Genomic DNA, 13,855 nt, shown 5'->3' with positions numbered 1-13,855 from the left:
TTTTGATACTGTCCACTGATGTATAAAATTGTTTTATCCATTCGGGGGTACGACGGGGGCCCTGTCCCGCCATATGTTGTCATTTATATTTTTAGAGGTCTGTAGACATGTATATGTGGGTTGTGTATGTCAGTTTGATTCAGCTGGGTCTACATGATATATGATATATGTTATTATGTTATGGCATCCTTGTCGGCTTGCATGCCCTATTATGTTGTGATACAAACAAAAAGGGCTACATGTTTATGAAAATGTTATCGGCCAGTGGGGCTCTGATACATGATATTGTTTTATTTATAGTTCAATATGACCACAACTGATAGATATGTATATGGGGGGTCCAGGTTGGAACCCAATCGCGGCCTATGGGGTTGGGTCGTGACAGAAGTGGTATTAGAGTAGTTCATCCTTGGATTATCTGCAGACCGTGTCTAGTAGAATCTTGGTTATCGATGTGTTGCGTGCCAGATCTATAAACAGGAAGCTATAGAACATTTATGATGTTACCTTTCTTCTATATCTCAGATCGTGCTTTAGATCCAAAGTCATAGGAAAATTCCTTATACTAACATTGGATCTTAATAGAAGAACGACACCAATAGAAGGAAGTAATTGATGACATGGGAAGTTATGAAGCATGCAGATAAGTAAAGTAAAGGCACGGAAGATATCCATTGGGTAAGGTATTGAAGTACTATTGAAATGTAAAGTTGAAATATGAAAGGAAAGTAGACAGGAAGTGCAACAGAAGCAGTTTGAAGGTGGACATATGAGGTAAGTCCATTATTTTTATATTATTATAGATATTAAAAGGCCTGTGTGGCTACGATATGAGATGATATTGGAAGCCCTATGTGGCCGTGATATGATATGAATATATATATCTGTGTTGTCCCTGTGAGGCACTGTTGATATTTGCTGCGTGCAGGTTTGGGATAAGTAAGAAATATAGAGGAAACTCTGTCGAAATTTTCCCAAAATAAGAAAAAGGGGAAAAAACATAGTTTTATAACATGTCCTGAAAGTGGATACCAAGTACCCCTATTGTTTTTAATTAAAGTTGTAAGAGGTACTCTTCATGTCATCGACAAGGGGCACCATTCCTACTGGGAGAGTTTTATTTCAGAGAAACAAAAGCCTATCTGAGCAGAAAAGTTCAGATCACGGTATCTCCAGCTGTATTTGTGTTGTAGGAAAGGAAAGAAAAACTCCGGATAAAGGGTAAAATGTCAAGCAATTGAGTTCACTTTTCTTGAAAAGTAACAAGCCCCAACTCGTAGTTAAAAATTGAATAAGTTGTTCACAACTTGAGGATTAACCTGGAAGGGAACTAGGGAAGTCAAACATTAAGAAGTATTGTCATGTTTAAAGGACTCTAGTTTTCTTTTAGCGCTGGTTGAAAAATGTTTTGTGATAACATTTTATTAGTTTCCCACCTACTAGTTGGAGAAACAAATTCTAATAAAAGCGCCCTAAAGAGATGTCGTGAACTAAATATGAGCATGAATTTAAAGGTATGGTATAGCAGTATGGGGACAAAGTGAGACCGCTACTAAGGCGCACTTGGTAAAGGCTAACTAAGTTAAAAGCCTCGTTGAGTATGCAACAAGAGTCTGGAGCTTAAGATATAAAGGAATGACGCGGGTACACAACGTCGCCCTGAAAATAGTGGAACCCTTAAGGGACGAGGATGGTAAACTTAAGGAATAATTGGTGTAACCTACATTCACCCCAAGGATTAAAAAGCGCAGCTTCCATTCATCGCAAGAAACAAAGGATATAGGTTGGGAAAGCCACTACTCCAAGAGAACATCGGACAATGAATGCCGGAATACAAATGTTGCCTAGTTAAAAGAAAATTTAGAACGGCTACAAGTGTATATTAATTTTTTATAAAGACAAGTAGAATGTGGCCTTAGACGAGTTGTTCCATGGGTCCCATTACTCAAGTACAGATTACTAGATGAGGTGTCACACTATGTATTAAAAGTGTTCTCGATGCTTCGTAATTTAGCCAAGGTTTCGTACATGGATAATCAGGTTGGGAAAAAAAATATAGACAGATAGGGACATGATACAGTACCAAGTAGACTGTGGAAGGAGACTGGACGAATTTAAAACTGGGCATAGAGACATAGAGCAAGGTATAAAAGGATAAAGGTATAAGTACCCTCTAAAGGGGGGAAGCAAATGAGAGAAGTGCAAAGGTAAGATAAAGGCAATTGATATGACAACATGCTTGAGATTGATGGTTAAACTTCAATAAGATCCCTTGCTGAACAAAGCTAGAAAGATGTGGAAGCCACCAGTAATTGGATAGAAGTCAGAATGGTATGTAAGACAGGGTTAAGAAGTTTTGATGAGACCCTGAATGGTATAATACTAGAAGGTGGGTGCGTATAAAAACAAAAGAATATAGCAATGAAAGGATATCGAATAACTAAAGGGACACTACGAAGGATAATGACAGCATGCTAGATCAAAAGCCAAATGTTGGCTATAGAGTTGGTCGCAAATGCTATTGCGATAGATAAATAACCAAGGACAAGAAATAGCAAGACTCCTATGGTAGAAGATAAGAAAGGAGTAAATAAGGAAATAGAAAGAAGTGCGACAAGGTATTTCTTACACACTCTCATATTCTCGTAAAGGTAAAGAGTGACACGAGAATGTGTCAAAAAGGTTACAAGCGGGGGTTAGGAAAAATTGTGAAATGGTATAAATAAGAAGGACAGGACTAGCTGGTTACTATAGGATTGGCAAGCTTATATGTCAAATTCCTTTAAAACTATGCCATCTAATAATAGACAAAGCTCAAGGAGGCTAGAAAGGTCACTATATGAACGAATTTTAGCACTACTCAGTAGCCCACCCTAATGAATGGGTGCGTACAAAAAGGGGTGAGTACAATAGGAGAAGTTAAATCAAAATGACCAAAAAAAAGGGGGACATGGTCGTAGTGGAACTAAAGATCTACCCCTATACCGGTTGCAAGATAACAGAGGAAAAGGCAAGGCAACACACAAAGACTAGTGAGACGACGTTAAGGTAAATCTTAGGCTAAGTTGAGTGCCCCGCACATTATCGCAAGGATTACAATGAAACATGATGCGAAAACTTCCCAGAGAGGTCACCCATCCCAGTATTTCTCTCGCCCCAGCACGCTTAACTTAGGAATTTTGATGGAACTTAATGCATTAGTGCTGGTATGATCACGCGAGATGGAAGAATCGGAACTAGTGGCGGAGAAACGACATGAGATTATGTTCCTGGAGTACTATACGTTACGTTGAGGGTATTGTAAAAAAATTTTTAAGCAAGACAAGAAGAATTAGCTAACTGCTAACTGACGACGCACTCAAATGCCACAGTTCTTCAACATAGTACCAGTTAATGAGAGGCAAACCACAGAATGGCTATATGGGCCAGTGGGCGAGGTAAATTTGACACCACTTGGCAGCCAACTCTTAGGGCGGTAAAAAAAGCAAAACCCAAAAGGTAAGGGTACCAGTTGATGTAATTTACGGAAGACAAGAAGTAATACGCGAGGTTAAAAATCCCACAATATGACCAAGGCTACAAGACTCACTTTGCACTCCGTCGACAGATGACTTTGGAGGGAATGCTACCAAGGGATTAACGATATTAGCCCATGCTCCTTCAATCAAAGACTACCAACTCAGTCGAGGAGGTGTAAAATTGTAGGGTAAAAGAGTGGTGGGACGTTACAGAGTCCCCATAGCTATTACCCCATACGTAGGAGCCCAAGTTATAGTTAACAATCGAGGATCAATACGCAAAGAAACTGGAAAGACAGATAAGTCTTCGTACACTACTTTACCCTCAAACCTGATGAACAGGCTAAAGCGTACCACTTAAATACTAGCAGATATGTCATAAGCTGGTGTTGTTAACTTCGAAGATATCTGGGATGATTATCTATCACCTATCAAGTTGCCTACCATAATGACTACCACTCTGGTATCCCAATTACCCCGTACAAGACTGGTGGGGTAGAACGTGTAAGTCCCTTATTGGTAGGGTCAATGTTAGAAAGACTAAGCTAGTAAGCCAAACATGATTAATCAAGCTATTGACTACCAGCCCAGAGTCAGCAGAAACGATATACAGATAATCGACATCGACATACAGAGTTCAAATTGATTATTGGATGTTCATAACATGGTCACCCAGAAAAGGAAACTTAGCCCAAATTATATTAGATGGTATCAAGTTGCTCATAAGGTGGGCAAAGTGGCCGGTAAGTTGAGCTTACCACCTTATTTGAAAACTATATGCCTAGTCCATCAGATAGGGATGCTTCGCAAAGGTACTGATGAGCCAGCGAGGGTATGCTCCATAGATGATGTCCAGGAAATGGAATCCTGTGAGGGACAACCTATCGCCATCTTAGATCAACAAGCTAGAAGATTGTAGACTAAAGACGTACCTCCCGTCAAGATACTGTGGCAAAACCAAAACCAGAAAAGAGGATAACCTGAGAAATTGAAGAGGAAAGAAAATGCAAGTATTCGTACCTATTCCCGATGTCTAACCCCAAATCTTGAAACTCATATATTAAGTACCTAGATGACAATATGGGTTATGGCAATAGCAAAGAATCTCCCTATACTCTGCATAATATTCTAAGAAAAGTCTTGTTAACATTCGGGGACGAATGTTCTAAAGGGGGGAAGGATATTATACCCCACACTTTTAAACTCGAAATATCTCATAAGTTTCTTAGACATTATCATATGAGACAGATACGCTATGACACTATCTAATGACTCTAAGGAAGGGAGAATGTGATACCCCATAGTAAAGAAGGTTGGAAATGGATTCATAAGAATCCGAAGGGAATTGGAGGCCAAGTAATGAGTCGTAGGACTTGATTTACCTACATAAGTTATTAATGTAAAAGTCTTATATACTTGAGCTACTGGAGGACATACCAAACCTGCGTAGCACGGATTACATAGGCTCTTAAAATAAGGTGAGGTGATGAGCCTACTAGAGGGAGCAAAAACTAGTTTTTGAACTTACGAAAGTGAAGCAAGCAGGTGACAAGCAAGCACCTCAAGCAAGAAGGTGACAAGCAAGTAGGTGACTCACCTGCCTGCTTGGGGGGAAGGTGGACCCCGCTACCATGTGGTGGCGTGTGATAGGCCGCATAAGCCTAGGTGGCGTCCTAGGTGGCTGCCACATGTCACCCCTAAGGGGATGCCATATGGAACCTTCTAAAGAGAGATATATATATGTGTTATTTGATGTAGTACTTCAGTTTCTATCCAAAAATATCAGCCAAGAAGAGGTAAAAAATGTGAGAGAAAGGCAGCCATGGGTTTGGAAAATTAAAGGTATGTTTTCCAATTTTCCTTTATGAATTAATTATATATGGTGTTCCTCAACCACGTGGACATGTATATATGTATCTTACGATTTCTACGGAACCATATTTTCAGCTTTGGGCTTCAAACAAGTAGGAGAAAGTTCAAATAAAAATCTAGAGAACCTAGGGAGAAAGCTACGGGTTTGAAGGGTTACCAAGGTAAGGCCCTATTTCATTACGTGAATTAATTATTTAAGGTATCCCACGGTTATATAATAGTATTTTATAACATAAAATCGCAATTTGGGGCAGTGGAAAAGGGACACAAACAGTCCATCCCGATTCAGTACATCAAGAAGTTTCTGAGATACAGTTTTGGAAAGGTTTCTCCTTTTAATTTGGACTTCATGGTGTTGTTATGGAGTGTATTATACGCCTTATGTGTGGCTGGAAACGTAAAAAAGGTATAGGAATGCTTGACGTCGGAGACAATCCAAATTATAGTCGTTATAGTTGAAATATCATCGAAGTAACTTGTTGTTCTTGTTAGGTGCTGCTGCAGGGGTGTGGTGTTTTGTTGCAGGGACTAAAGGTGTTCAAAAAGGGGTAGGAGTGGTGTTGTTTTCAGACACACAACCCCTCGTTTTGTATAATTAAAGGCTTTGCGAAACAAAGACTAGAAACCCTATTTTGGTGTTGTAATTTTCAGCAAGTGGTTTGGAGCTTGTGTTGTGTAATATTGCCATGATTATGTATATATATGTTGTAGGTGGTTATTGCTGGTTGGTTGTATGCTTAGGGATTTAATTGGAAATTCGGATAGGGCACATTATAGGGGAGGTGCTGCCCAATTTTCGTTAAGGCCTTACCTAATTAAAGAACTAGTCGAAGAGACAGGCAAGGAAGTAGATTCCAGGAATGCAAAGGTGCAACCTAAGATGCTGGAAAGCTAAGAGTGGTTGATATTCGTATTACTTTCATGTTGAAATAGGTTCAAAGGAAGACGAGGTGAACGGGATAAAGAGTAACTCACAAGAGGTATGTAAAGCTTTCTCTTGGCATGTTTTGGTATAAATACGTACAACTATCTCTCATTTCCCTTGATATGTATTTGGTATAAAAATGAGATTATGATGCCATAGTGGTTCACCGAGCCCCATAATGGGCCGGGTATGAAATATGTATATGCAGATCACCTTAAGGAAAGTACAGACTACATAAAGCTTATTCTTGTTCTTCTTTTGGGCATGCCTTTGTCTTAGGTTGTAAGTTGAATATGATCTGAGCTCCGGGGTAACTACATTCTTTAACATCTCTTATTTACTTCTGAATATTGAACTCCTACTGTAGTTAAACCATTTCCCTGGAAACTTTTATATGTTAAAGAGGTACCAAATGTATAGGCTCCAAGTCTTAAAGACTATACGAGTTGAGTGTTTTTGATTCCATAAATGATTTGGCCCTATATTAATACATGTCTAGGGTCCCCGAGATTACTTTTGAGACAGCCCATAATGGTATTTAGAGGATACTCGAGATGACTCACCGTTACTCGGGTCCTCAAACAAAAGCTTAACTTTCTTATTTTGTCGAGTCTTTGATAATGATTTAATTGCATATAGTTGCTCACTACTCTACTCGTGTATATTGTAACCCTTCTTTTACCGAGTCCTGGGCCGGGTATGTTAATGTGCACAATTCACTACATTGTTCACCGAGCCCCTCACCAGAGGGTCGGGTCCGTATGTATATATATGATGATGTGTTGTAATAAGATGGTGATGGCGCCAGGCCTATGATGGTCCTACAGATGTGATTCACCGGACCTCTAAAAGGGATGGCTATATTGTATAAATTGAGCATGCATGCTTTTGTGACTCACAGAGTATAGGTACACGTCTTCAATTTGATAATTTGTTCCCCTGCGTTTCTATTTTGAATATTCCTCCAGTGTATTATGTTACATTTTACATACTCAGTACATATGTCGTACTGACCTCCTTTCTCGGGGGGCTGCATTTATGCTCGTAGGTATAGATACAGGTTTTGGGAGTCCATCAGCTTAGTATTCCATGCAGCTCAGCTGGAAGAGGCTCTATTGTATCGGGACCTAGTTTTTGATACTGTCCACTGATGTATAAAATTGTTTTGTCCATTCGGGGGTACGGCGGGGGCCTTGTCCCGCCATATGTTGTCATTTATATTTTTAGAGGTTTGCAGACATATATATGTGGGTTGTGTATGTCAGTTTTATTCAGCTGGGTCTACATGATATATGATATATGTATTATGTTATGGCAGCCTTGTCGGCTTATGTGCCCTATCATGTTGTGATACAAACAAAAAGGGCTACAGGTTTATGAAAATGTTATCGCCCAGTGGGGCTCTGTTACATGATATTGTTTTATTTACAGTTCAATATGACCACAGCTGATAGATATGTATACGGGGGGTCCAGGTCGGACCCCAGTCGCGGCCTACAGGTTTGGGTCGTGACAGACGGCTAGGAGAGAAAAATAGGTTCGTTCCAATTTCGCTACATAAATTAATTATTTAACATATCCTACAGTAATATAGAAGTGTTTAATAACATAAAAATCCATTTTGGGGCAGCAAGAATGAGCTACAAATAGTCCGCAACTTCCAGTATGCTAAGGTTTCCGAGGCGCAATTTTGGCTAGTTTTGGCCAATTTTAGGTAAGTTAAGGTTTCTCCTTTAAATTTGGAATTTTTGGGGTTGGTATGATGTGTATTATGTAACTTTTAAACTGCTGGAAGTATAAAAAAGTCATGGAGATGCTCAGCGAAAGAAACAATAAAAATTGAAGTCGTCGTAGTTAAATTGTTGTCAAAATAAGGCATTGTGTGTGTGGAGGATGCTGCTGGTGGTGTGGTGTGTGTTGAAGGGTCTAAATGTGTCCTAAAATAGGTGGGATATCTGCTGGTGGCAGCCACACGACCCCCGCTTCGTAATGTTAGAGGTTTTGCAAATTGGAAACTAGAAACCTTATTTTGGCGTCGTGGTTTCAAGCAAGTCCTTTGGAGTTTATATTGTGTAATGTTGCCAGGTTATACATATATATGTGCTACTGGTTATGTTGTTGGTTGGCTTTGGGTATTAAGGACATAGTTGGGAATTCGAATAGGGCACATTATAGGGGAGATGCGGCCCTATTTCTGTTATCTCTTTAACTAGTTAAAAACTAATCGAGAAGACGAGCGAGGAAATGAATTCTATGAATACTCATAGGTAGTATAAGATGTTGGAAAGTCTAAGGATGTTCATACTCATATTGCTTTCATGTTACTTAGGTTCAAAGGACGACAAGACGACCGGGACAAAAGGTAACCTGTAAGAGGTATGTAAAGCCTATCTTTTCTCTTTCTTTTGGCATGTCTTAGAAGTAAGCAGGATATGATATGAGCTTTGGGGGTAATTCCATTCCCAGGTTCTGAATATGACTTCAGGACCCTTACTCTCTTTTCAATGTTAAACTTTAAAGTAGTAAGCGACTATCTTCGAGTCTTCGATAGGTTAAATAGTAACTGGAGGTATAGGCCTCTATCCTTAAGGGCTCTACGAGGACAGACGTTTGATCTTATAAGCTGTTTGGCAACATTTTTGTCACGACCCAACCCCGTAGGCCGCGACTGGGGTCCGACCTGGACTCCCCTTGTATACCTAGCTATCAGTTGTGGTCACATTGAACTATAAATAAAACAATATCATGTAACAGAGCCCCACTAGGCGATAACATTTACCTATACTTGTAGCCCTTTTTGTTTGTATAACAACATGACAGGGCACACAAGACGACAAGGTTGCCATAACATAACAACATGTACAATATATCATATAGACCCAGCTGAACCAAACTGACATATAAAACCCATATATACATGTCTGCAGACCTCTAAAAATATAAATGACAACATGTGGTAGGACAGGGCCCCTGTCGTACCCTCGAATGGACAAAATAATGTTATACATCAGTGGACAGTATCAAAAACTAGGCCTCGATACAACGGAGCCTCTTCCAGCTGAGCTGCATGGAATCCTAAGCTGATAGACTCTTAAAACCTGTATCAATACCTGCGGGCATGAACGCAGCCCCCCGAGAAAAAGGGTCAGTACGACATATGTACTGAGTATGTAAAACGTAACATAGTACAACTGGAGGTATATCCAAAATAAAGAAGCAAGGGAACCAATTATCAAATAAGAAACATGTACCAGTGATCTATGAATCACAAAAACATGCATGCTAAAATTTTCAATATAGCCGGCCCTTTCAGGGATCCGGTGAATCATATCTGTAGTATCTGTATCAGGCCCCGCGCCATCATCACCTTATTACAACACATCATCATATATATATATACATACATACCCGACCCTCTAGTGAAGGGCTCGGTGGACAATGCAGTTAGTTGTGCATGATAACGGACCCGACCCAAGACTCGGTGAAAAAAGTGTTACAGTATACATGAGTAGAGTAGTGAGAAACAAAACACAGTTTAAATCATTATCTGAGACACAATAAAGTCATCAAGTGAACCATTACCTAGGGATCAGGGTAGAAGGTATCTGACGTATGCTCTCTAACTGTCACTAAGGAATATGTAAAAAGGAGTTTTTAGAAATCTTAGACGTATGCCAATGTGAAATATCTTATAGCAGTTCGAGCATTGATTATCTCAGAGCCTTTATTTTTTTACAAACAAGAGTTTAGTCGAATCAATTGTTATACAGTCATATAGAAGACTTGAAGATAGCAGCTTACTACATTAAAGTTTAACATTCAAAAGTGAGTGAGGATCCTGAAGTCATATTAAGAACCTGGAAATGGAATTACCCCCAAAGCTCATATCATATCCTGCTTATATCTAAGACATACCAAAAGAGAAAATATAGTCTTTACATACCTATACCAAAAACATACCAAGAGAAGCTTCACATACCTCTTGGGAGTTACTCTTTATCCTGCTCGTCTCGTCGTCCTCTGAACCTATCCAATATGAAATTAATACGAATATCAACTACACTTATCTTTCGAGCATCTTAAGTTACACCTTAGTATAAATGAAATCAATTTCCTTAGTCGTTTCCTCGACTAGTTCTTTAGTTTGTTAAGGCGTTAACGAAAATTGGGCAGCACCTCTCCTATAATGTGCCCTATCCAAATTTCCAATTACGTCCCTAAGACCTACAGCCAACCAACAAAAACAACCTGCAACAATTCACACCAACCATATACAACATAAACTCCAAACGACTTATTCAAAATATGATATCAAAATAGGGTTTCTAGTTTCCATTTTTGCCAAACCTTTAACCGTATGAAGCGGGGGGTAGTGTGGCTGCAACCAGAAGCTCCCCCACCTCATTTAGAACATATTTGCACCCTTCAACCACAAGCCACACCCGTGCAGCAGCACCTCAAAAGAACAACACTTTATTTCGACAACAATTCAACTATAGCGACTTCAATTTAGTTTATTCCGAACGTCGAACTTTTTACGACTTTTTCCCAACTTCCAGTAGCCCAGAAGATGTGTAATACACCTTATAATAACACCATAAAGTCCAAATTTAAAGGTGAATCCTTACCTTACCCGAAATTTGCCAAAACTAGCCAAAATTGTGCCTCGGAACTTTTTCTAGCGCGACTTGAATGCTGTGGCTGCTTTCTGTCCGATTTTTGCTGCAAAAAGCCATGATTTTATACTTATAATACCTCCATATCATCATGGTATATGCTAGATAATTAATTCATGGAACGAAATTGGGACTTACCTTTTTTTTTTCCTTGGCCGCCCTCTTTTTCTCTCTAGCTTAGGGTTTTTAGTTCCTTTGTTGCTTCTGCAGTTTGCGAATACAAACTGAACATATTACATGATATACATGTATATTGGTGGTCCTAGTAGGCGACACATTTCAGCCCCTAAGGGGGACACGTGTCTAGCCCCTATTGGGCCACCGTATCTATGTAAGCAAGGAGAGGTTGCCACATGGCTGTGGGGCCCACCTCCCCCAAGCATGTGGGTCACCTACTTGAACTCAAGCAGGTGGGTCACCTGCTTGCTTAGGTGCTGCCACGTGTCACCCTCCCATTGGCTGCCCCGCGTAATTTTTTTTCCTCCTCGTGGGTTCGTAATCTCGTCTCACTTTAAGAGCCTATGAAACCCTTGCTACATAAGCTTGGTCTGTAATCAAGTAAATCACGTATGTAAGACTTCTAAATTAGTAGTTTACATAGATAAGTCGATTCCTACGACTCGTTACTTGGCCTCCAACTCCTTTCGACTTCTCTTGACCCTATTTCCAACCTTCCCTACCATGAGGTATCACATTCTCCCTTCTTAGAGTAGTTGAATAGGGTCGTAACTTAAGTGGATCATATACTAGATTCTAAGTAACTAAAGGAACCTTTCAAGTTCAAATATGTGGGGTGTAACATCCTTCCCTCCTCTAGAACATTTGTCCCCGAATGTTAAATGCAACTTCCTTTAAGACTTTAAATAAATTATAGAGGGGTTCCTTTCCTTTATGCTATCACATACATTTCCATCTATATTATTAACATACGAGTGCTCAAGAGTTGGAATTACCTGTAGACATCTATTACAGGTGTGAATACTTGTGTTTCATGTTCTTTTTAGTTTCCCAGTCATCCTCTTTCTGGTTTTGGTTTTTCCACCTTATCTTAACGGAAGGCACGTCTTTAGTGTATAATCTTCCAGTTTGCCGATCTAAGAGGGCGATAGGTTTTTCCTTACGAGATTTCATCTCCTAGACCTCATCTATGGAATATTGTCTGATGGACTGGGCATATAGTTTCCAAATGAGGTGGTAAGCTCAACTTACCAGTCACGTTGCCCACCTTATGAGTAACTTGATACAGTCTAACATATTCTGGGTCAAGTTCCTTTTCTAGGTGACCCTATAATAAACATCCAATCATCAACCTGAACTCTGTATGTAGATGTCGATTATCTGTATATCATTTCTTCCTACTCTGGACTTTTAGTCAATAGCTTACTTAATCATGTCGGGGCCTTCTTAGGTTAGTCTTTCTAACATTTACACATCCAATAGGGGACTTACACATCTTACTCTACTAGTCTTATATGGAGCCATTGGGATACCAGAGTGGTAGCCATTATGGTAGGTAATCTTAATAAGTGGTGGACGATCGTCTCAGTTGCTCCTAAAGCCAACCATATAATAGTATGCTTAGTCTGTTCAACAACTTGAAGAAGAATGCGGTATGAAGACCTGTCTGTGCTCCCGATCTTTTCTTGGACTGATCTCTAGACGTTAACCATAATTAAAGTCCCTCTATCTGAGATATTAACTGGGTAAACCTCACAAAACTTTACCATTATCCATGTTCTATAACTTCACCTAGTTCCAGCTGCATAGGTGGTCTTGTTTGAAAGCAAATGAGCTGATTCATTAGCCTTCTCGCAATAACCTGTATAGCACCCTACTCTTGAAGAGTATAACATAGGTATGTAATGATGTTGATAATTTGGGAATCCTTAGCCTCGTATAGTCCTTCTCAACTCTTTCCTGAACTTTAACTGGCATTCTATCTTTTGGGTTCTGTTTTTCAATCCTTAGGGTTGGCTACTGAATAATGCTGCAGCCCCCTCGTGTAATGGCTCTCATAGTCGTTCTGTGCTTTATCTAACATGATCTGGTATAATTCTAATAGAATTTTGGCGTATATACTCGCCATCCTGTAGTAACCAACTAGTTCTGCCAGTTTCGTTTAAACTCTTTCACCACTTTCCTTACCCCCACTTGTAACCTTCTAGACATATTATCTTGTGTCATTTTCTTCCTTACAAATTGACGAGAGGGTACAAGAAGTATCCTAGCATTATCTCACTAATCCTTATGTTTTACCTTGCCTTTTTCTTCCTTATCCTATATTTGATGTCAGGGGAGCTCTTTGGCCCAATCGTGGCCATGTATTATGTCACCCATAGTACCAATTCCATCACGATAGTTTGGCTTAACCTATCCTTGCATCTCTCGGTAGTTAATTGTAACTTGGGCTTCTTTGCCTGGTATAATAGCTATGGGGACTCCGTAAGGTCTTACCATTTCTTCACCCTACAATTTTACACCTTCTCGGCTGAGTAGGTAGCCTTTGATCAAAGGAGTAGGGGATAATATCGTTAATCCACGAGTAACATTCCCTTCAAAGTCATCTGACGATGGGGTGTAAAATGAGTCTTGTAGTCCTGGTCATATTGTGGAATGTCCGACCTTGGGTATTCCTCCCTAGCTTTCTTAAATTATATCAACTAGTACCCTTACCTGTTTGGGTTTTGCTTTTTTTTTCTTTTTCGCCCTCAGAGTTGGCTGCCAGTGGTATCGAAATTCCCTCGCCCACTGGCCCATATAGTCATTCTGTGGTTTTCCTTTCATTAACTGGTTCTATGTTGAAGAGCTGTGGCATTTCAGTGTGTCGTCAATTATCAATTAGCTAATCCTTCTTGTTTTGCTTA

The sequence above is a fragment of the Solanum dulcamara genome, chromosome 11 (genome assembly GCF_947179165.1).
Source record: "Solanum dulcamara chromosome 11, daSolDulc1.2, whole genome shotgun sequence".
Lineage (NCBI taxonomy): Eukaryota > Viridiplantae > Streptophyta > Magnoliopsida > Solanales > Solanaceae > Solanum > Solanum dulcamara.
The sequence above is the reverse complement of the archived record's forward strand: the minus strand, read 5'-3'. Positions refer to the sequence as shown.